General features: G+C 50.2%; 1 protein-coding gene across 3 annotated transcripts in view; it reads right to left on the bottom strand.

Annotated features, from left to right (window-relative positions):
- Positions 1–25039, bottom strand: part of SCNN1B (sodium channel epithelial 1 subunit beta) — a gene marked incomplete at its 3' end in the record, with an annotated part of 77091 nt that extends 52052 nt beyond the window's left edge. For 2 of the 3 annotated variants that reach the window (XR_013831513.1, XM_079944228.1), the window contains exon 1: positions 23633–23730. Of the gene's footprint in view, positions 1–23632; positions 23731–24607 lie in introns of those variants that run through there. The other variant, XM_079944229.1, reaches the window with a different exon arrangement.
- Positions 25040–25269: the final 230 nt, after the last annotated feature.

The following is a 25269-nucleotide window of genomic DNA, read 5'->3' as shown; positions in this document are numbered from 1 at the left end:
GTCACTGCCCCACGCCTTGGGGGTGGGGTCCGGGGGTGGTATGGGGGATGCCGCAGGTGTCCCACTATTTCGCTCCATGGAGGGGTGATGGTGGAGTCACCCTCTGATCCTACAGGGCAGGGAGCACCCTCCCAGGGCAACGAGGGATTCCCACACACAGCACAGATGAGCACATCCGGGGCTTTGACAGGCCACCAAACACACGATGTTAAGGACCCAGAAGGGACTTACATTCTCATCAGGGTCAGACAGGGGAGGGCTGGGGAGTCAGTCCCCAGTTAGGGTCTGGCTCTGTTGTTTCCTCCAGTGGGGAGGGGCTCAATTCATGACAACAAGGGGTTGGCCTTTAGGAGTCTTAATTTTCTCATCTGTAAAGTGGGGATAATAGTAGCTGTGCCTTCTAGGTTGTTGTCAGGATTCAATGAGATAATGAGTGGGAAGCCCTTTGCACAGTGCCTGCACGTAGTAGTCTTGATAAGTGATAGATGCTATTATTATTATTATTTTATGCAAGGAGAAGAATTATTCAAAATTAACCAGAGTACTCAGCCTGAGTTTTGGGGACTGTCATTTGTGGCACAATGGCCAGCTGGAGAAGTGGCATCCAGGCTCTGCTTCCTGTGGGACTGAGTCCTTCCCTGACAGGGAAATCCCATGATCCCCAAGGTCTCTAGTGGTCCCCAAAGTCCCCATGGCTGGCAACTGGCTTTCGCAGACAATTCCTATAAACAGCTGTACCTAATCCTAGGCTGCCTGGTATCAGCAGCTGTGTATGCAGCCCGAGTACACAGACCATGTGTACTGGCCACTGACAAGACCACTTTCTACGCTTGTTCCATATGAAAGAAGACCCATGGAGCTGAGGGTCCCTCCCCGAAATAGAGCCCTCACCTCTTCATACCTTAGCCCTGGCATGTCTGTCTGCGGGATGATGGGAAACCTGGGGGATCAAAAACATCTCTGTGTGTCTGCCTTTGGCCTTGTGGGCTACCCTATAAAGCCCTTAAGCCACACCTGTGGTAGTGTAGATTCATCCCATCCCTCTGCACGGCCACGGCCAACCCACGAAGACACAGGTGGCAAGGCAAAACGCGGAACTGGAATACAGGATCCCTTCCTCCTGTGCCAACTCTAAGCTATCCTGGGAAAGAAGTGGCACGGGTCCCTGCTGAAGCCCTGCTGTGTCAAGCTGGGGGGCAGGGGACCCCACCCCATGTACCTTCCTCCCTGCACCTTCTTTAAAAACCTGGAACGTCCTGCAGTGAATCAGGTGCTAGCACTCTCTCTGTGTCGCCAAGCAAAATGAAACTGTCTTTCCGGGAGAGGCCACTTAGGACATGCACTTAGTGATCTGGGGTGTTGGGAAAGGAAGGGAGCCCGTCAGGCACTGGACACGGCCCAGGAGGAATAGGGACAGAGTGGTGGCCCTGACAGAGCCAGCATGGGGCAAAGCGTATGGGCAGAGGCCGTTGTCATCTTCACCCCAACCCCACGTCAGGCTCTATCCTGCCCACCTGCCTGTTCAAAGCGGCCCTGCTGTGCCAGTCTGGCTGGTCCTGGGATGGAAGATGAGTCATCGTGTCAGATAAGCGCTCAGAGCTGGCGAAGAACACGGGCCACACCTTGCAGGAAGCAGGCACCAGCGTTCTTAGAAAACCTGGTCTGGTCTCCAGATGTGAAGCCATGATTGAAGACCTCCCGGCAACCCTCCAGCCCGACCCCGGCCCCAGCCAGCTCCGTGGAGCACAAGAGATCCCACTGCTCAGAGCTCAGCACACCACACACCCTCACCCCTCAGGGATACACAAAAAGCAGGCTGCAGAATCCAAAAGGGAGAGGCATTTGGGAGGAAACATTTTTTCAGTGCTTCATGGTGGACTGATGGAAACGAGGCATCTAGGCCCCAGGAACGGCTGCTTATACCTGCTTTTCTCCCTAACCATCGGGGGACCTGGAGGAATTATACGGTGGGGTCTGTTCAGGTTGGAGGATGGGGGAGAGTTACTGAAGTCCAGCCCATGCTCCGCGTGCCCAGTTGTGAGCCCCCAAGGGCTGCTCCGGGCAGAGAGGCACCTTTTTCTAATTTGCTCGAAGGCGTCCTATGGGCCAGAAGGGGAGGTCCTATCAAACATCAGCTTCTTCCCGGAGCCACAGTCAGCAACATTTGGCTCAGCTGGGCCATATTTTCAAATGAAGACTCTCCTATGCATTGGCTGGAAGGTGGGGATGAATTTCCCCAGGAAAAAAAATCCAATAAAGATAGTTTTCAGTAAAGGTGTACCCACAACTCCCTGTATAGGGAAACAGCTCAGGACCTAAGTGCTAAAGCCAAGCTTTGAGTTTGAGTCCAGCTGTGCTGTGCAACGTTGGGCAAGCTACAAGGTGTCTCTGTACCTTCACTTCCTCATCTGAATACTGGGGACAATATTACACCTACCTCTGAGGTTGATTAGGACAATGCCTGGTTTGCAGCAATATACGCGCATCAGCACCTAATAGCTTTTATTCAAGGGCCTATGCAAGTGAAAAAAAATTATTGTTCTCCAAATACAAAAAGAAAACTGCAGCATTTAAAATGAATGGAACAGTTAAATAAATGTTTGCAACGTGGATGTCAACCAGACAAACGCCATTCAACTCTTAGATAGTAATATGCCAATGAAAATGGGAGCTCATTTTTTTGATAGTGAAAGAAATAAAGATCACAAAAGAAAATGACCACAAAGATGAGGAACCTCGGTCTACACTTTTCCTTGAGCTTTGGTACATCCTGAGGGCACAGACCCGGGGACCCCTTTCCTGGTGGTGATCCTTCACCCACTTCCTAAGTGTCACGTTTACCAGCCCCAGCCAAGAGCTTAGAGTCAAAATCCTAAAACCACTCTATTTTGTTTTTAAAGACTCACACATACATAAATAGGATCATCAACAATAGCTGGGGGCTTCCCTGGTGGCGCAGTGGTTGAGAGTCCGCCTGCCGATGCAGGGGGCACGGGTTCGTGCCCCGGTCCGGGAGGATCCCACATGCCGCGGAGCGGCTGGGCCCGTGAGCCATGGCCGCTGAGCCTGCGCGTCCGGAGCCTGTGCTCCGCAACGGGAGAGGCCACAGCAGTGAGAGGTTCGCGTACCGCAAAAAAAAGAAAAAAAAAAAACAAAACAATAGTTGGGAGATGCCTTGGATCCCTTCATATGCCAACATGATAATCCAATGTATAAAGAAAATCTCAATACACAAATCTATTTAAAAATCTCACTTCAAAAATAAATGCTCAAGTCATTGCATGAATGATGAAACTAGAGCCCACAAGTCAGAGGCATTTACCACAATCTTGCAGAACAGGACTTCTATGTTCAAAAGTGACCGGACCAGACCAGCTTCCAGGTTTTAGGAACTCAGATGATGCATCTGCACTGACTGCTTGTTTCCAGCACCTTCTGGGTTCTTAATCCAACTCATACTGGAATGGTGAAGAAGCTCCAAGAAGCTGCCTCTGAGGACAGAGGCCTCTTGTGGCAAAGGCGGGGGCGGGGGTCAAAGACTGGAGCTGAAGGTGCTGGCTGTCTTTCTGTTCTCTGGGACTAACTGTCTGATGTACAAGGGCCAACCTTAAGCGCTGCCTTCATGATTTGGGCTGCATCTGGGTACCAATTATACTTTCATCAACTTAATATCTTTCTTTATATTGACTCACTCTTGTTATCACTTAAACACCTACTTTAGCTTTGTCCTAAGCAAGAATGTCCACAAAATCACAGTCCTGATGTTACTAATTATATATGTTTTCTAATACACCTCAACATAAATAATTACTAATGAGATGAAAGACATTTGCTCACCATCTAAAAACCATCTCCACAGGCCACACTACAGGGAAACAGATTCAGCAAAGATCTTCCCTTGTCTCATAAACTCACCAGATTAGATAAAATACCTCAGTACTTGCAACTCAGAAACAACCTGCCATGCTGACCCCTTGGCCCCGAGCTGCTGTGCACATCGGGGTTCTTACAAAACCCGTTCTGTAGGTTTCTCTGCTCCTGGGTCCAGGATTATATCAGCCTCCATCCTAGGAGTAGCCTGACACACGTCCTGCCACCCCAGCCAGAAGACCCCAAAGAACAAGGCATCAGATGTGGCCACAGCTGCCAGAAAAACATGTTCTTTTTGTATGGCCTTTAAAGGAGAAACATACATGCATCTGGGCTTTAGCCAATATGCTAAACCCCGGAGGACCCATCTTGTCATGAGGCCAGAGTACTCCTGGTTTGTCATTTCCTTGTCCACCTGGTGACCAAGTACCACAGGTGGGTTTGAAAGGTGACCACACCTTGTGGCGATTAATCCCTCACTGCCTGGCTTCCTTGCATGAACACAGATGCTCACGGCAAGAAAACATAAATGTACAACCGGAGCAGAAGGATGAGACAAACTATGATAGAAGCACACGACGGAATATTGGGGAAGAATGGTTAATTATTTTTGTTTAAAAAAAAACTATAAATTTCTAGGTAGCTATGTGCATAGGGAAAAAAAAAAAGTGGGTGAAATTAACCAGAATGTTTATAATAACTACGTTTGGGTGAAGGATCTTGGATTATTTTTAAAAAATTATTTTTAGTTTATCTGTGTTTTGGAACATTCCTACAATGAACATATATTGCTTGTATAATAAAAAATAATAAAAGAAAATGATTTTTTATAGCAACATGGAAAAAGCTTATGATAGAATGTTAGGTGATAAAAGTGAGATTATAGCTTTCTGGAAAAATCTGTTGTCAGGAAAAATGTTAGGGCAATGGGAATTATAGAAGAATTTTTTAAAATGCAGTCTTCCTAGAATTTAGGGGAAATTCTGGGGAAAGGAACAGGGAAGATGCTGGATTGGTTGGGATTAAGTATCTACTCTTTGGCAGAAATGGGGCTTGTCAAAGAAGTTCAGATTGGATGTATACTTTAGCTTGTGTCCTAATATTTGTAACTATTTTCCAAACATTTGTTACTTTTACAGTTTTTTTAAAAAGTTAAAAAAAAAAAAAACAACAAACCAAACAAAAGGGAGAGGTATTCAATCAACTAGGAAAATCTGCTGGGGTCTCCAGTAGCCCAGCAATTCTTTCCATAATTTACGCAGGAGGACCTTTTTTTTCCTCTTGGGGATGGGTGAGCTCAAGGTGGATTTCAGAAAAGGTGGCGGCATCAGAACTTGTATTTCTTGGATGGCTCCTGTCTTCCAAAACCTTGTTGACAGAGTCTTAATGCTGTGTTTGCTTCCTTATTGCCGAGGACTTGGCTACACCAGGCTTTATCCTGTACAATCCTGTACAATTACATGGGAAAACACCTTGCCCACTAGGCCCGGTGCCAGGAGCAGAGTCATCGTGTCCTGATGGACAGATGACTTTGGGATTCAGGGATGCCAATGGTGTGCACACAAGCCCACGGCTTTGCCCCTACCCAGCCGTGCAAGTGGCCACTTGCCCAGGGTGGCTGGTATGTGTCGACAGCTGGCAGGGAAGAATATGGTCAGTTTCATTTGCTCCCTACTCTCTCCCTACCAAGGCTGGAGGCAACTTGCAGTGGAGAGTATCTGCTGAGCCTTGGAAGACGCCAGGGGTGCGGGAGGAGCGGGTAGAAGTGGAGAAGGCAGGTGGTTATTGCACTGGGAATAAAATGCAGTGTCCCTGACTAGAGTCAGAAAAATAAGGTCAACCTGGTAATATTTTGAGGCTCACGTAGTAGGTCTAGCCTCTCTCTCTCTCTGCTTTTCACTGGGAAACATGAATTATTCTATTATCATTAAAAATGAGAGCTTTGGAGTCAGACAGACTTGGGTGGAGTCTTGGACCCATCACATCACCTCTCTGAGCCTCAGCTGTCTTATCTGTCAATGGGGCCAACAATAGCACCTCCGTCCCTTGGCTTTTTTTTTTTAATTTATTTATTCTATTTATTTATATTTGGCTGCCTTGGGTCTTGGTTGCTGCGCGCGGGCTTTCTCTAGTTGTGTCGAGTGGGGCTACTCTTCACTGCGGTGCACGGGTTTCTCATTGCGGTGGCTTCTTGTGTTGTGGAGCACGGGCTCTAGGCACGCGGTCTTCAGTAGTTGTGGCGCACAGGCTTAGTTGCTCCGCGGCATGTGGGATCTTCCCGGACCAGGGCTCAAACCCGTGTCCCCTGCATTGGCAGGCGGATTCTTAACCACTGCGCCACCAGGGAAGCCCTGGGCTTTTGTTTTGTTTTGTTTTGAGTGAGGATTAAAATGAGATAATGCATATAAAGCACTTGGCATAGCATTGAACAAATGTTGGCATTACCATTATTACCATATTACCGTTATTAGGGGAAAGAAAGATGACAACATGTAGGTGGCCACCAAGCTTACAGGCTTACTTGCAAGGCTGCTTTAGAAAGGACAGGTGCTGCAAGGGGAGTTTCCCAGCTCAATAAATGCATTATTTGGTTTTGGACTAAATGAATGATTTGGTTTTTGGACGGCGCTTCCCGGAGGCTCAGCTGTCACCTGTCCCATGCCTGTCAGAAACTTTCAACAGCTCCCAGTGTCTGCGAATAAAGGCCATACAGTATGGCCCCAACCTCCATGTCTCCTTTTATTCCCTTCAAAATGGGTGATGGTTAAGAAGCTGGGTTCGAATCCCAGCTCTGTCACTTACTCGCTGTGTGACTGTGTGGAATTGACCTACCTTCTCTGTGCCCTGGTTTTCCAATCTGTAAAAAGAGGGGAAAATAGTCCCTCCTTCACTGGGTTGGTGTGAAGAGTCAATTGTAAATGTGAAGGGCCCGGCACAGCCTCTGGCACATAGAGAGAGATGAGTGCCTGGAGCAGTTTCTGTGCTTCTCATATCATGTCTAATGGACCACTCGCTGGGGCCCATGGATACTCCGGACATTCTCACCAGGTTGCTTTTACTCATGCTGTTTCTCTCCTGGAGTGCCTTTGCCCCAGGCCCAAGTCCAGTGCCACCTCTTCCACGAAGTTTCCCAGTCCTCACTGAATGGACGTCATCTTCCCTCCTCTTCAGTCCCGTAATATTTTCTGTGGACCACCCGCTCCTGTTTGATTTGTTCCCATCTGCCTTGTATCATGGCTATGTATGTCCCTTTCTAATCTATCTGACTGGGTGATGAGGGCCCTGGTCAGATTCCCCAATGTTTGAACTTGGAACTTTGCACATGATAGCTGCTCAATAAGTATGTCTGGACTTCAGAGCTGGGGGGCAGGGCTGACATTCAGCTGCTATGCCTCGGTGTGGTTGCAAGAATTGTTTATGGTTGGAAACCTTCCTAACTGGAAGGTGCCCTTCACCTAAACATTCCAATTATTGCTACTGCTTATATGTGTAGACAGGAGGTGCTGGGGGTCGGGGGGGAGAGGCGGGGGCGGGGAGGGAAGCACCTGGTTTCCCTCCATCCACCCGCCACTTTGAGCTGTTGATGGGTTGAATTGCATCCCTCCCTCCCCAGTTCATATGTTAAAGCTATAATATCCGGTGCCTCAGAATGTGGCTGTATTTGGAGACAGGGTCTTTAAAGAGGTGATTAAGTGAAAACATGAAGCCCATAGGGTGGCCTAATCCAATCTGACCAGCATTCTTATAAGAAGAGGTTATTTGGACACCCAAAGAGACACCAGGGATGGGCATGCACAGAGGAAAGGCCATGTGAAGACGCGGTGAGAAGGCGGCTGTCTGCACACCAAGGAGAGAGGCTTCTGCAAAACCTGCTCAGCCAACACCTTGATCTTGGACTTCCAGCCTCCAAAACTGTGAGAAAATACATTTTTGTTGCTTAAGCCATCCAGTCTGTAGTAGCTGTTCTAGCAGCCCTAGCAGACTAGTAAAAGCTGTAAGGGAAAAGGAACCAGTAGGCATGAGGGTGAGTGGGGGTGAGGAGAGAGCAGGCTGGAGGGCTCCTCCCGACTCCAGGGTCGGGACGATGGGGTCAGTAAGTCTATCCCCGGCCGCCAAGTAGGAATGATTTTGGCTTAGGGGTGAATCTATTCTTTTTTCCCCACAACCAAAGGATGCCATAACCTTCCATGAAAATACACTCCCGCCTTGCAAGTCCCTCCTCATTACCAGATTAAAGGCAACGAGTGGCACCTTAAATTTTTTTTTTTTAAACTTAGGCAGAGGGGCTTCCCTGGTGGCACAGTGGTTAAGAATCCACCTGCCAATGCAGGGGACACAGGTTCAAGCCCTGGTCCGGGAAGATCCCACATGCCGCAAAGCAACTAAGCCCGTGTGCCACAACTACTGAGCCTGCACTCTAGAGCCCACGAGCCAAAACTACTGAAGCCTGCACACCTAGAGCCCGTGCTCTGCAACAAGAGAAGCCACCACAAGGACAAGCCTGCGCACCGCAACAAAGAGTAGCCCCCGCTCGCCACAACTGGAGTAAGCCCACGCGCAGCAACGAAGACCCAACGCAGCCAAAAATAAATTAATTAAAATTAAAAAAACAAACAGACAAAAAGAACTTAGGCAGAGACAAAGAGTGAGTGTCCAAGCTTTTGACAAAAAGGCCTTGCAGTTTTCCTGCAGTGAGTCCAGCAATGGCTTCTGGTCACACTTAGAATAAAACCCAAATTCCTTACCATGGCCTGGAGAGGCAGTGAGGTCTGGCCCTTGCCCCCCTCCAGACTTAACTCCTACCGTCTCACGCTTCCTCATTTCTGCTCTTCCAATTTGCCAAGATCTTGCCACCTCTCCTTTGCACCTGCTGTTCCCTTGGAATCACCCGTCCCCAGCAGCTTCCACAGCCCTCCTGGCCCAGCATCAGGATCACTCGGGAAGCTCTTACAAAACCCACAGGCCAGGGCCTCATGCACAGCAGCTCCGACTCCCCAGGTCACGGTACCTGTATATATACGTTTTTAACTCCTGCACAAAGTTCGATGCACAGGCAGGGTTGGGGACAATTGCCCTAGATCTTCATAGAGCTGCTTCTTCTTTGAGGCCTCAGCTCTAATGCCACCTCTCAGAGAGGCCCACCCTGACCCCAGCACCCCACAGCCCTGTTTATTCTCTCCATAGACGCCAACACCATCAGAAACTGTCTAATCTCTTCGTTTGCTGCCTGTCTCCCTCCACTGGGATTTGAACCTCCCTGCGGCGTGACTGGGCCTCTCTCTTCGCTGCTCCAGCCAATACAGGAGCCACAGTCCACATGGGGCGACTACTGGGCACCGAAGCGTCATGGAACTGAGGTGTGCTTTCCGTGAGAAATCGTACAAAAGAGGAGAGACATAAAATACTAATATTTTGCAAGATGAAAAGAGTTTGGGAGATGAATTGTACAACAATGTGAATGTACTTCACACTACTGACTGTACACTAAGAAATGGTTAAAATGGTAAATTTTATGTCCTGTGTGTTTCACCACAACTAAAAACTTTAAAAAGACATGTTGAACATTAAAAAATCTCGTCAATAATTTTTAATACTGACTACTTGTTCAAGTGATAACATTTTGAATATATGGGTTCCATAAAACCTATTACAGTACTAAAATGAATTTCACCTGTTTCTTTTTACTTTTTTTTTTTCAGGGTGGCTATTAGAAAACTTTACGTTGCTTATGTGGTTCCTGTTTGTGGCTTGTGTTACATTTATGTTGGATGGCGCTGACCTAGAACTGTGGCCGGCTCACAGTAGGCACTTTGAGTTGAATATCAGAATGAATCCGGTTGCTGCCAAAGAGGTGCTCTGATGAGCATAAGCGCGCTTTCCTGTCTGCCAGGCTGCAAGAGGGTGGGAGGGCGGCTGCGGTGGAGCGTTCATGTAACTAAGTCATCATAATTAATACTTAACGTCTATTATTATGCTGATAACAGCAGCTGCAGTTTGTGGAGCACCTAACGTGCGCCAGGAACTGTCACGGCACTTTGTCCACGTCATCTCATTTCATTTTCAAGTTAGTTAGTCCTATAAGGAACCACTGCCTCCATGAGACAGCTGGCTGCCCAAGGTCACCCAGCGGGTGAGGGGAGAGCTGGGGCTGTAAAGGGCTGGCCCAGCCGCCCCAGTACACCTGCCTCCCGCCGGGGCCAGGTCCCACGTGCCATCCTGTCATGTAGGACTTGCAGGCCCTGCCTGAGCCAGACAGTGGGCAGGGGCTTCTGGAGCCAACAGAGAGCCCCCATGAGGCAGCGAGTCCCTGCCCTCAGTGTCCAGGAAGAGAATGAAACAATCTGTAATCTCCGATCTCCTCGAGCTCACCCAGCCAGATCCGCTGCCGGCCCTCTCAATTTCAAGGACTCCGGGAACCGGTCCTGGCCCAGGTGGTCATTCTTGCTCAAGGCAGTTGTGGCGGATGGCGCTGGCCCGGCCTGACCTGCCAGAGGGCCCTGCCCCGTCCCTGAGGCTGCAGCAGCCACAGGATCTGTGGATGTGGCCTCTCCCCTCCTGTCCTGTGGCTTTCGGGCCTGGAGCTGCAGGCCCAGACCCACCTGAGACTCCATCTCTGGGGCTCAGATCCTCTTGAGCAGGGCCCCCTGTGGTATCTAATGTGAGACCTTTTTGGAGGGGGTCTTTGGTCCTAAGATGCAAGAATCAGAACGCTTTGTAATGGGGGAGGGGTGCAACGCATGGACAGAAAATTCTCCCACGTCTGGGCTCCAATTCCATCTTTAAACTGTCGATATGAACTTGAGGAAACTGCTTGGGTCTGGTCAGAGACAGTGACTGAAGAAGCCAATAAAGACCTGGTTTCCGTGACTTCCCTGGTGGCGCAGTGGTTAAGAATCCACCTGCCAATGAAGGGGACAGGGGTTCGAGCCCTGGTCCGGGAAGATCCCACATGCCACAGAGCAGCTAAGCCCGTGCACCACAACTACTGAGCCTGTACTCTAGAGCCCGTGTGCCACAACTACTGAGCCTGCGTGCCACAACTTTTGAAGCCCGCATGCCTAGAGCCCGTGCTCCGCAACAAGAGAAGCCACAGCAATGAGAAGAAGCCCGTGCACCGCAACGAAGAGTAGCCCCCGTTCGCCGCAACTAGAGAAAGCCTGTGCACAGCAACAAAGACCCAACACAACTAAAAAAAAAAAAAAAAAAAGACCTGGTTTCCTAGACAACAGCTGGGTGTCAAGGAGCCTGACCTCAGAGGGACCTCAGAGCCCCCAGCCTAGGTGCGGACCAATGGATGGGTCAACCAGTGCCTAGCGGTTCTCAAAGTCTGACCCCAGAGCAGCTGCTGCAACATCACCTGGGAACTTGTTAGAAAGGCAGCTCCTCAGGCCCCACTCCAGACCTCCTGAATCAGAAGCTCTGGGTTTGAACAACTAACCTGGGTTTTCACAGCCCCCTAGGAGATTCTGGGCCACGCTAAATTTGAGGCCTATAGCCTTACTACTCAAGTACCAGGACCAGGCGATAAGCATCACCTAGCAGCTTGTTAGAGACACAATATTCAGGCCCCACTTCACTTACTGAGTCAGAATCTGCACTTACCAAGACCCCCCGGCACTCGTGTACATGTTAAAACTTAGGACGCGGGCTTCCCTGGTGGCGCAGTGGTTGAGAGTCCGCCTGCCGATGCAGGGGACGCGGGTTCATGCCCTGGTCCGGGAGGATCCCACATGCCGCGGAGCGGCTGGGCCCGTGAGCCATGGCCGCTGAGCCTGCGCGTCCGGAGCCTGTGCTCCGCAACGGGAGAGGCCACAACAGTGAGAGGCCTGCGTACCGCAAAAAAAAAAAAAAAAGAAAAACTTAGGACGCGCTAGCCTAGAGTTCCTTGCCATAAAGTCAAGGGTCTCAAACTCAAATGCTTCCAGGGACCAAGCAGGTGATGTTAAAAAATGAAGCCAGGTTAGATCCAGCTGATTATTGCTCTTTGGAAGTGTGAGCCCAGGACGGCCAGATCTTCCAATTTTTCAAGAGAATCTGGAAACCCAGATGCCAAAGTGAAATGTCCTGATTTAAAAATTACTGTGTGTGGGGGACTTCCCTGGCGGTCCAGTGGTTAAGAATCTGCCTTCCAATACGGTTCAATCCCTAGTTGGGAAACAAGATTCCAAATGCCGCGAGGCAACTAAGCCCGCAGGCTCTAGAGCCCACGTGCCACAACTAGAGAGCCTGCACGCTGCAACTACTGAACCTGCACGTCCTAGAGCCTGCACACCACAACTAGAGAGAAGCCCACGCACAGAAACAAAAGATCCCGTGTGCTACAACGAAGATCCCACATGCCACAACTAAGACCCGACACAGCTAAATAAATAAATAAACATTAAAAAAATTATTGTGTAGGTCACACAAAATCAGGCCTATGGGGCACAAGCATATAGGCCTTGGGGCAGGAAAGGTGCCTCATCTCTGGGTAAGCTTTCTGAGCTTGGGACAGCCCTCCCAGGCATGGCAAGAGGCACACAGTAGGAACTCAAGAAGGGCTGGGACAGAAGTTCCCAAATTCGTCTGCATAATGGAACCACAATTACATTGAGTAGCTGTCGCAGCTACTCAATGCTGCCATGGGAGTGTGAAAGCAGCCAGAGATAATATTAAATGACTGAGCATAGCTCAATCATTTTTTCTTTTCCTTTGGCCATGCCGCGCGGCTTGGGGGATCTTATCTCCCCGATCAGGGATTGAACCCGGGCCCCTGGCAGTGGAAGCGTGGAGTACTAACCACTGACCACCAGGGAATTCCCAGCACAGCTGTGTTTTAATAATTCTTTATGAATACTGAATTTTAAGCTGCATGTAATTTACATGTGTCACAGAATATGATTTTTCTCTTGATTTTTTTTTTCAACCACAGAAAAGCCATTCTTAGCTCATGGACTGCACAAACTTGGCCTTTGGGCCATAGTTTGCCAACCTCTGGGATGGAGGAATGAATTGAGGGCCTGGAGGCCTGGACTGCCGTCCTTCTTCCTGGTATTTACGCACATAATCTCCCCTACACAATCTCTAAAACCTTAGCAGCACTTGATTATGAAAAGGTTATGCTGACAAGGCCCGATCAAGTACTGACTTGGTCTGGCTCTGGGCCAAAGACTTCAGATTAGACCCTAAATCCTTCATCACCCTGGCAGGATTTTAGGGAGCTGCCTTCCAGTGGGCTACTCCGAACCCCACCTCCCTGGCTGGTGATATGATTGATCCTTAACATGTAGTGACCATTTAGCTATGTGGTGGGCATTGTCCTTAGAGCTTTACCCGAATCACCTCATTTCCTTCTCACTCCCCAAGAGAGGGAAGACTAGTATATGCCATGTGTATTATCATATACCCATTTTTTAGATGAGGAAACAGAGGCACAGGTGATTTTCCTGAAGTCAGAGAGTGACAGGAGTAGAACAGGATTGAACCCAGGTCTGCATGACTCCAGAGGCTGCTCTCATAACCACTTTGCTATATTGCCTCTCAGTAATCCATCACTACCACCAGTCAACACGATGCCCAGACACAACCTTCTCAAGGACAAGCCTTGGGCAGCAAACCTGGGCCTCTGCATCTTAACTGGCATCCAGACACCAATCAACCTTCTCTGCCTTGGGCTGCAGCCAGACCTGGGGGACCCAAGATAGCTTCTGTACCCACCCCAGGACGGAGGAGGCTAGCAGAGCTGCCTCGTACGACTGTGCACTGCACAACTCTAGGGGGCATTATTCACAATGTGCCCTGTGTGAACGGCACCCCTGGGCCCGAGGGGCTGGAGGCTGGAGGTGAGGTGCTCATGTTGCCTGACCTAAGACTGGCCTTGGGTGCCCACCTTAACCGCTATTCAGAAACAATTCATCCAAAAGGGAGGCAGCCCAGAAGGAAACGCCACCATGGGCGGTGGAGGTGCAGGCTGGCAGCCTTGGGAAGCCCTTTGGGTCTGGGGCAGGGAGTGGCTGGCTCTTACTGGAACCTCCTCCATCCAACTTGGAAAAAGATCCTGCCACCCGGTCTGTCTCAGACTGGACTGACCGCAGCTCCCAGCTCTGAACTGTTGGTCCTGCTCCAGGTGAGAGGTCCCCTTCCCATCCCTCCACACCCTGCCTCCCTGGAAAGAAAGAAGGGCTCTCGAGTGTTCTCTCCAATCCTGCCCCCACGCTGCCCTGCGCTAGCCCTGCACTGCTCGTTCTCACGCTGGGCAACACCTGCCCCTGGCCATTCAGGGCCGCTGGGAGCTCCCAGCCAGATGCTCCCAGCTCTCCCCTGAACTACTGCTGTCCTTACCTGTGTGCTTTCCTGCGTTCGTTTTGCTTTTATGATTTGAGCCAGGCCCTGGGCCAGCACTTTACATGCACCAGTTCATGTGACCTTTATCACAACCCAATGAGGCAGGGACTATGATTATCCCCATTTTACAGACAAGGGCTTGGAGAGGTTCAGAGAGGTTAGGTTGCTTGCCCAAAGTCACACAGTTAAACAGTGTCAGGGCCAGGAATCAGATTTGGGTCTTTTAGACTTTAGAGCCCAATGCTTATCTTTCTAGGGGATGAACCTGTCATCTCCTCTAGGTCTGTTTCCCTATCTGCAGATTGGGTCTTGGGTCTGGGAAGCCATGTGGGTGACTATGATGTTGCTGCTGGTGATGATGGTGACGAAGGAGATGATGATAAAAATGGGGATGATGGTGATGATGATGACGTGCTGCTGCTGATGAAGATAAAGGTGATGGTGATGAGAGTAGTGATGAGAGGATGGGGATGATAATGATGCAGGTGGTGATGATGATGATGATGATAATGATGGTGGTAATGACCATGATGTACCTACCCGATACAGTTATTGTGCAGACTACATGAGGTACTCAGGTAAAACATTGCTCACCGTGCCTGTTCTATAGTTAGCACTCTACAAGTGTTGGGTCAGTTGAGGTCTCTGTGCCCTAGACCTCCAGAGTGGATTCCACTGCACTGGAGTGTGTTCAATAAACACCCTCCTCCTCAGACACTAGGTGAAAGGTGTGAATCAGAGACAAGAAAGGGATAAAAGAGTAACGTTTTTCTCTGTTGGTCCCTCCTACTTCCTGCTAAGTCTCCATTTCCTGCCAACCTCTGAAATCCAGCTTGGCTTTGGAACTAAGTCCCTGGGAGGGAGGCCTGGCCTCAGTGGGTTTCCTGGGCCCCAGGTGGCCTTCACCCAGGCCTCCAGGGAGATTCGGAGGCTGAGAATCTGGTGCCCAGGAAGGGGCTGCTGCCCCAAGAATCACAGCCATTTTCAAGCTGGGCTCCTGCCTTCTCTGTTGGGGGAGATTAGGATCTTCATCCACACAGCGACCCAGGGTAGGTCCTAGGGGAGTGAACAGCTGAAACCTTATACTCAGCTGCTGGTAAACCAAGGGCTTTGAGAGCCATTGGCACAGAGTAAAAAATTTCCATTCCTCCTCCACACTCATCTGGAAGCTGAGGAGAGGCAGGGTGAGCTCTGTGGTCAGACTGCTTGAGTTCAAATCCCAGCCCCATCACTTGCTAGCTCCGTGTGACCTTGGGCAAGCTACTTAACCTCTCTGAGCCTGCTTTCTTATCTGCAAAATGAAGACAATTTCATCACCTGTTTCACCGGACTGTTGGAATAATATGATGAGATCCCACAAGTCTCTCCAAAGGTCAAGTGAGGGAGAGTGTCTGTACCTTTATGGGCGCTGAACGAATTCTATGATGTAACGCTTGTGCCCGGCCTGTAGTGTATACTTTAAAATGCTGCCTATTATTATTACAGAGGAGAAAGCCACATGGGCCCTCATTTCTCTGACGAACTATATCTTGTGCTGAGAGAAACTGAAGTCAGTTCATCCCTGTGCACAAGGCAAGCAGAATAGCATGGTTCCCAGACAGAGCGGCCGCACCGTCTGCAGTGACTGAGATGAGTGTTGGAGCTGTCTGGCTGCAGGGAGGAGTTTTTAGCCAATTAGATCCTAAGATCCAACAGGAACACAGCTCCACCCACCTCAGGCCCAGCCACTGGTGGGCCACAGTGGGAGTTCAAGAGTGGGAGTGAGGATGCAGAGGGGGTCTCGGGTGAGGGTCTTGGAGTCTCCTGGGGGCTGAGACGTGTGACCTACTCCACCCTGTATCTCCAGGGCCTAGTCCGTCACTGGCAATCATCCAGCCACCTGTCATTCATTCACTCAACCAATATTCATTGAGTGTCTACTGGGAGCTGGGGCTGCAGCAGTGAAGCAATGAACAAAATACACAAAATCTGGCCCCTAGAAGTTTAAATCCCTGTGAACTAGCGTTGTAGCCTTCAGGAAACACTCCCTGAATATTCCCAAAGGCCGGGAAATGTGTCTGATGCCCCACCCCACCCCCGCCTTGCTTTGCCAGGTTCTTTCTTCTATGCGGGGAGATCTGCCCAATGGGTGGGTCATCCCATGGCCAGGCTGCCACCCACTGTCATCTGGTGTCAGAGGGGTCAGGGAGGGTGAGGCCTAGACCGGGTCCTGCTCCACCAGCCAGCAAGCTGCAATCAGCCGGTCCACCCTGCGCTTGAGTATCACCCCTCCCTGGACACACACGCCCAAGCCGATTCTGATCTTTCAACTTTCCCTGAATTCGGCAGGTGTCTAGGTCTTTTCAGCCCAGGACTCTCCTCCCACTGCCCCACCAGCATCCCTTCTTGAAGCAGGGCTAGAACAGCATTTCTGGAGTTAATCAGAGCAGTAGGAAGGGTGGGGCCAGTGAATGGGGGTCAGCTGCTAAGGTGCTGTGCTTGCTTACTCACGACCCTGCGGGAGGTCCTATTGTCTGCAATCCACAGGCCAGGGTTGGGGCTCAAAGGTTAAGTGTCTTGCGCAAGGTCACACAGAGCTAAGCTCCAACTCCAGCCTGTTTAACTCCCAAACCCTTAACCGTTACATCAACTGACTGTCCAAAGAAGACAACTAAGGCGTCTGGGGGATTTCAACACTCAAGGCGTGGCAGCAATGCTCTGAGGACAGGAGCAGTCTCCCCAGGCAGTCTGCCGTAAACCAGGCCCCCCAGGCCCAGTAAATGCCCCTCCTTCCACTTGGGAGCACCCAGCCCGTGCCAAGCACACGTCTAACATTTTACATTCTGCCCCCCCCCACCCCGCCCAATCTCTAAAACAGCCCTTCAAAGGCTGCCTTCCGGTCCACCCCGACCCTCAGCCTCAGGCCCCGAAGGTCTCGCTTACCAGCCAAACTCCTCCTCACTGTGGTGCAAACCTCTGAGAAAGGACAAAGGTGATCCCTCCCGGGGTGGTGGGAGGGGGTGCCTCTCAACCAGGAAAATCAACAAACTCCGCACACAGACAGGTGAGAGTGGAATTTCAGGAATGAGCTTGTTTTGGGAGGTTGCAATCCAGCCCCCACTTAAGGTCCTTGATGGAGCCCGCGTGCAGGTGCGGCTCCTGAAGGAGGGTGTGCCAGGCTTCCCAGGCCTTAGCCCTCCTTCCAGGCCTCAGCTTGGGAGTGAGTTCCCCAACACGTCAAGAGGAAGCAAAGCTACCTGTATCGTCCCAGAGGTCTGCACGGAAAGGGCCCCTGATCTTCAAGACACTGGGGAGAAGGAGAAAGTTGGGGCTGAATCTGGGCTCTGTTGTTATCACTGTGAGGCCTCTTGGGAAAATTCCTGAACCCCTCGGAGCCTCTTACTGCCTCATCCCTCATCAGCTGGCCTCCTCTTACCTTATCTTGGCCTCCCCAACCCATCCCAGGGAAGTCCTGCAGATTCATCTCAGCCCCCTGACTGTATTGCTAGGATATTGTTTCCTTAGTGTAAAAAATAAATTCCTCTTTTAAAAACAAAAATGCTAAGACTTTCAGGCTTATTTCAAGTTTATTTATTTTCTTAACAATTACTTAAGACTTACTGTGGGCCAGGCAACACTCTAAGCACTTGACACCTTTGATCCTCTAACATCCCTAATGGGGTGAGAATTATTATCACCTCCAGTTTGCAGAAGAGAAAAGTGAAACACAGAGAGGTTAAGTAACTTGCCTGAGGTGACACAGCTAATAAGTGAGAGTCAGGATTCGGATCTCTGTAGGTTAGGAGGCCACAGGTTTAGAACTGCTGCATCTTTGGTGGATTCCCACCGGCCAAGATAATTCTGTCTGACTCGACGTTCTGTGATTTTACACTACGGAAATGCATTAAATTTTTGCAAATACAAAGTGATATAAAAATATAGATGGTTCTTTTATAAACTCCCTGTATATAAACTCACTCCACCTGAATCTGCTGGTCTTAATATTTGGCCCAGTAGCTGATTCTAGCCTCCCTATCCTCTTGAACCTGACCTCCTACAGTTGTTCCAGAGATGCAGAGCAAGCACTCTGTATAGATAAAGTCATCTAGTTCTTGCAGGATTCCTTGCAGGTACTCTCTGACAACCCCATTTTGTAGGTGGGAAAACTGAGGCTTTAAAGAAGTACACACACTTGATCAAGTATACACAGCTAAGAAGTGGTGGCATCAAGGACTAGAACCCACGCAATCTGATATCAAAGCCCCTACTTGTTTCTTTGTCATCCCTAAATATTTTCACTGTGGCAAAATATACAACGTAAAATTTACCATTTTAACCCTTTTTTTGGTAAAGATATACTTTAATGTCAAGATTCAGGCTGAAACATAATTGTCTTACAAAGATTGTGAATTGAAATGTCATAATTGGAGTTGCAAGATGCCACACCAGCCCCCCTCCCAGCCTTTCCTGCCTGTGTCTTACATCAAAGGAGTTAAATCTGTTCCACAAAATAAAAATTAAAGTAGCCTTGGCTTACCAGCAATTACACTTTCACTTTTCCCATCCAGCTAATTGTTTTAAAACTAACTTGCTAATACGCTGTCGGTGCAAATTTATTCATAATAGACGTGAGCAAAAGGGTCGCCATTTCAACCATGTTTAAATGTACATTTCAGTGGCGTTACGCATTCACATTGTTATGCAACCATCACCACTTATCCATCTTCAGAAAAATTTCATCATCCCAACCAGAATGAAACTCTGTACCCATTAGACACCAACTCCCCATCCACCCCTCCCCCTCAGCCCCTGGTAACCTCTCTTCTACTTTCTCTGAATTTGCCTCTTCTAGACGCCTCATATAAGTGGAATCATACAATATTTGTTCTTTTGTGATAAAGGCCCTACTTAAAACCATAATTCATTTTTTATTTGAAAACATATTATATAATTTGGGTCGTAGTCAAAGGGGGAGTTAACCTTATCTCCAGTGTCATGCTTGTTTTAAATAAGGACAAAGAAGATACATGTGGCTAGATTTTATAACTATAATATAACAACTGTATGAGGGAAAAAACATCTAATGAGTACCAAATTGCATGTAATGAAAGGTAAGTCTCCTCATGTATCAGTTTCCCTCTTCAAAGTTAACCAGCTTCTAGTGTGTCCTCCAGATTCTAATGTGCATATACAAATATATACACATATAACACTGAATCCCTTTTTAAAACACACACACACACACACACACACGTGGTAGAACACTATACACTGTTCCATACCTTGCATTTTTCTTTTAACAATACATCTGGGAGATGGTTTCACATTTATTCTTGCAGAGCTACTGCTTTCTTTTGAACGGCTGCATCATATTCTCTTGCATGGCTGTCCTGACATGTATAGTACTTAGTTCTCCTCTGGTGGATGTTAGCTCATTTCCAATCAATTGCTCTCACACACAGACTATCTTTGTTCTAACATGATGCGCCCAATGCAAGGATATCCACTGGATATCCCAATGGAAGGATATCCACTGGATAAATTCCAAGAGGTGAAGTGGCAGAGACAGAGGGCATGAGCCTCTTCAATACTGACAGTTTTCTTACCCCCGCCTCAGGTTGCCCCAATTTGTGCTCCCACCAGCAGAGTCAGAATCCCGGTTGCCACACCAGCACTGAGTGTTACCCAGTGAACTTGCAGGTGGAAAACAGAATCAGTGTGGTTTTGTTGTGCATTTCTGTTTTCAGAGTTCAGCATCTTTTCATCTGTTTGAATTCAACTGTATTTCTTTTTATGTAAACAGTAGAATCGTATCCTCTATTCTTTACCCCCCACTCCCCCCACTTTTGGATCACGTGGTTCGTCTTTCATTTATAAGAGCTCTCTATGAAATTAACTCTTTCTCATAAAAGTGGCAAATGCTTTCACTAGTTTGACATGCCTGGGCTTATGGATTTTTGTTTGTTTGTTTTGGTCATGCAGAAAAAATTAATTTTTATGTAGCCAGACTCAGCAACTTCTATCTTTAAGGCAAGGCCCGTGCTTCTACCCATTAGGCTGTACTGCCTCCCCGCTCTGATCAGCGCTTTGAAGAAGACACGTGGAGTGGGCCTGCTTCTTGATTGGAGGTCCTCGGCAGAATATTATTGTCCCCAACCTAGACTTGGACCTGGACTCGTGTTCTCAAGGTGCCAAGGGAGAAGAGACCGTTCACAGAGAGACCCTAATCACGAGCTTTTAGTGGGAGGGGGACAGGTCCTCAGCTCCCTGATCCCGCACTAGAAAATAACTCCTCTGAAAGTCAAATCTTGCCCCAGGCCCTCAAGGTGGGCCCACTGGAGGCTGTGAGACTAGAAAGGAGAGCAAGTTCTAGAGAATAAAACCCCCACTAGGCCCCTTGGCAACTTTCCTATCTGTAAAGAAGTGGTTCTTTCCAGCCTCCCACACTGGAGGGGATGTGCCTTTGTCTTAGCGCATCCCCTCCGGGTTTGGTCTTCGCAAGGGCAGAATTCTCACCACCAACCCACTCTTCTAGAGGGAGGTGGATCCAGGTGGCCAAAGAGGATCTCATTTGAAGGTTTCCTCCAGACCAGTGATTCTGAAATTTTAGCTTTCATGAGAGCCACCTGGAGGTCTTGTTAAATTACAGGTTGCTGGGCCCACCCCCAGAGTCTCTGACTTAGTAGGTCTAGACGGGGTCTGAGAATCTGCATTTTGAAAAAAATCTGCAGGTGATGCTGAGGCTTCTGGTCCAGGGACCACAACTTGAGACCCATTGGCCCAGGACATCCACTCCCTGGAGACCCCCATCTCAGGCTGGGCAGTGGTATGAGTTAGGGTGAGAGGCCTGGAAGGACACGGGCTTCATCCAATCAAAATAACAGCAACTGCTCTGTGCCAGGGGCTGTGCTACGGGCTGTGCATTCATTCTCATCTCATCCTCACACCAAGCCCACGAAGTAGGTTTTACTGGTACTAACTCCACTTTACAGTGGAAAAACTGAGGCTCAGAGAGGGTGCATGGGCTTTAGAATTAGACAGATCTGGAGTCTGATTCCAGCTCAGCCACTGACCCATCGTGTGAGCTCCTGAGCCAGTGACTTACCATCCCTGAGCCTCTAACTCATCAGTTAAGTGGGGACCAAAAACCTGATTCTTGGGGCATTATGAGGATTGACAGGGCTGATGATTATAAGGGCAACTGTAAAGCACAAGAAATGTACATCTCCTTTCTTGCTGCAAGCCCCATCATGATCTCAAGGTCCTTTTCTGTCTCTCCAGATCCATCTTCCCTCTCCCTATACTCTGAGATACCTTACCAGAAGTCACACTGGACTACTGTCACTTCCTAAACCTGCTTCACCTGGTCATGCTCCCAGGCCTTTGGAAAGGCTGTTTCCTCTGTGTGGAAATGCCTTTCTCACGCTATTGCTCCAGAGAAACTCCTATTCATCCTTCAAAACCCACCTTAGAAGTCCCCTCCTTTTTGTCACTTTCCTTGAAATGTTGTCCTCCTCCTGCCCTTGGAAAGGCAGGAGGAGGACAACATTTTCCTCTTTCACTTGTGTTCCCATAACATTTTATATGGAGTACAATCTGGAATACAAATTGCACTGTTACAGGGACCAGGCAACTTATACCACCACCAGCAATCATCAGCATCATCAGCACTTAGTGTTTTCCATGCACCAGGCACTGTTGTAAGAGGCTGAGGTTTGTTGATTCATTTAATGCCTAAAATAGCCCTCTGAGGCAAGTGCTACTTATTATACCTATTTTCCATATGAGGAGATCGAATCACAAAAATGCTAAATATTTTGCTTTAGACCATACAACTAATCCATGGCAGAGCTGGGATGCAGAAGCTGGCTGTGGAGTCTGTGTTATTAACATTTATATTATGCTGCTCTTTATGAATGAGGGGTGGGCCAGGTGGGGACTGTGCCACCTGGAGGGCGCCTGCCCCATCCCAGGGGGCAGCCGAATGTTAGGGCTGGAGTTGTCAGCCTTTCTGATCCTCTTTTCTCAAGAGGATCCAGAAATATGAAGTTTTATGTGACATCTCCCACCTTTTAAAATCTTGGGAGTAAGCTAAAATTGAAAAAGGAGTGTGGACCTCACAAAAGCTGCACACAGGCCTGCTTTGTGGGAACCTCGTCTCCGTTTGTTTCTGCATCTTAGCTCAGGGCTAGGCGCACAGTAGGTCCTTTGTAGGTGCCATGACACTTCTGGACCTCACTGTGAGGTGGGCGTGGCTCTCACAAGCTGAGCTCTCATCCCAGTCCCACTCAGCACTGAGATTCTCTGACCTGCACTTGGGATGTGGACGAGGTCCCAAACGGTGGCCCTGAGCACCACCCCAACCTTGGGGCCATCTCCGGGTCTCCTCTGTCCAAGATAAGACTTCCTGCTTTCCAAGTGCTGACAATGAGTTAAGTGTTTTGTTTCGTCATCCCACTGATCCAACAGATCTGGGAGGCTGCCATGTTCATCATCCCCGGGTTACAGATGCGAAACTGTGGCTCAGAGAGTGGATGGGAATTATTGCCCAGACTAGGAAGAGGTGGAGCTGGGACTGTGATGCACACAGCTCTGATTCTAGCTTTTCCCCAAGCAGCTGTCATCAGGCCTTCCATCAAACTTTTGATAGTTCTGGCCCACGTTCTAGGGCAAGCACACTCCCACGGTACAGCCCAGACCTGGAAAGTCTGTGGTATGCAGATAGGACCCTGGACACTCCAGTCTGTCAGGCATGGTTTCTAGCTCCTTCTGTGTCTTATTGGATGGCGGGGATGGCATTGAGAGTGCCTAGAGGGAACTCCTGGACATGGTCCCTTATGGGAATTCTGCCCACTGGGGCCTGGACAGGCAGAACTTGTGGCCTGGCTCAACCCCAGGCCTTTGGGCTCAGCAGCAGCTGCAGATAGCAGGGTATAGTGTTTGTACGTGTCCACAGACAGAAGGACAGAGATGTGCGTATGTGCACCTGTGCATGTGTGTATGCCTTGTGTATGTGTGCACGCACGTGCGTGTACAATGGAGAACAGGGGACCTTGTCCCCCAAATTCAGATCCTGTGAAGTTAGTTTAGGACAAAGTACAAAGAAATCTAAACCCAGAGATGTCAATTTACAGCAGAGGTTGAAATATGAAACAGTCCCCTAATTTTTACAACTTAACTGCCCATCAGTAGGCGTATTCGTGGTGGAAAACAAGGCAGCAGTTAAAATAAATAAGCTACATTTATATGCAGCAACTTGGATAACTTTCAAAGAAATGATAACTGGGTGGAGGGGGGTGGCAAGTTTCAGAATGATGTGGATGGATTATACCGTTTCTATTAAACATCCACCCACAACATTACTCTGCAGTTTACATACCTTCTATGGGTACGCATGTATACGACTGCCTGGGTGTAGGAAAGGCCTAGAAGGAACTCCCCAAATTACGAAGGCAGTCACCTTTGCGGGGGCAGGGAGGTCAGGGGTTGAAATTTACAAAGGAGAATGGCTCTGTGTACTCCTCGCAGCATCACACAGTTCAGTGGGCTGGTACGTTGGGCCACTGGTGGATGTCACATGGAGGCCACAGGGAGGCTTAAGCCTGGGGAACAATTCACACAGGACCCTCATGGACTCTCTGAGGGCTCTGCTGTCAGGGACAAACCACCGCTTTGGCTGTTCTGCCCTCACTCCCTGGTGGAGATGGGGTGTGGGAGCTTTCCTGCCTCTTGTGGATGGAGGAGCTCTGCTGCTTCCTCCGGAAACCTCCCCCTGCCTCAGTTTCTCCCTCCACACTGGAGGGAGAGGTCCCGCCCCAGCTGTCCGCCCCCACCCCCTGCCCAGCACCCCCAAATCTCCGACACATGCCCCTCTGGGGGATAGCAGGGCCTCCGGATCTGGCCTCCTCCCAGTGTGGCCCCAAGGGGGACAACTCAGGGAATGAACCCCCGTTGCCCAGAGGCGGGCTGGCAGAAGAGGCTAAGGTGGGCTCTGGGGTCAGACTCCCTGGGTTCAAATCTGGGCTCAGCAAGTTGTCCCTGGAACCCGGGGAGGCGTCTCCAGCCTCTGACCCTCAGTTTTCTCCTCTGTAAAATGGGGACACCAAGAAGGGCCTAATTCCAGCAAAGCGTTGTGCGTCCCAGCGCCTAGCCCGTGCTCTCAGGTGTCGCTGCTGTTGCGCTCCCGAACGACACCTCACCCCGCCCCTCGGGGCCGAGGACGCTGCCGCCTTCTCTGCCGCCCCTGACAGACACACTCATCGCCCTCTCCCGGTCCCTCGGCTCGCATCCGGGGGCTTCCCCACTCCCCACAATCCTCTGCGGTGGTCCCCCTACGCCCGAGGCCGGGTCCCCGCAGCGCCGCCGAGCGCCCTCCGGTGGGAAATGGCGGGGTGGGCGGCGGGGGAAGGCGCGGAGCCCGGCGTCGCTGACGTACCTGCTTCCCGCGGCGGCTTGGGATGCGCGCGGCTGGCGGCGGCGGCGGCGGCGCTCGAGAGGAGGCGGCGGCGGCGGCGGCGGCTGGGCAGTTGTCACGGTGGCGCCGCGAGCGCGCGGACAGGTACTGGGAGGGAGCGGGCGGCGGGGCTGGGAGGTCCGGGAGCGCGGCGGGCGGGGCTTGGCGGCGCCGACGGCCCGGGCCCCCGCCCCCGCCCGGCGGGCCACCGCCCCCGCTCGGCTCCCCGCCGCCCCTCTTTCTCACTCTCCCCCGAAACAAGCTCCCGCCGCGCGCGTTCCCTCGTGCCCGCTTCCGCATCCACGTCTGCCCGGCACACCCACCCGGACCCCTCGCGCACACACCCCGCATTCTCCCTCTGCACATCCGGACCTGCGGCACCAATATGTACGCACAGACCCCGTCATCCTCGTGTTCCCCAGACAGACCACTGTCCCCACAGTCCCCTACCCCGCCCCCCCCAGCACATACGTGCCCCGTGCAACACTTCATCCTGCCCCGCGGTGTACCTGGACACATTGCGCACACCTGTACGACCACGCCCATCACATCCACACTCCCGCAGGCACAGATTGTCCTCTGGGCAAGGTGAGGACTTCAAGGAGTTCACATAGAAACAGGCTTCTGTAGCTGATTTCCCTGTC

Source organism: Stenella coeruleoalba (genome assembly GCF_951394435.1).
Source record: "Stenella coeruleoalba genome assembly, chromosome: 15".
Taxonomy (NCBI): Eukaryota; Metazoa; Chordata; class Mammalia; order Artiodactyla; family Delphinidae; genus Stenella; species Stenella coeruleoalba.
Note: the sequence above shows the minus strand (reverse complement) of the source record. Positions and strands in the feature narration are given on the sequence as shown.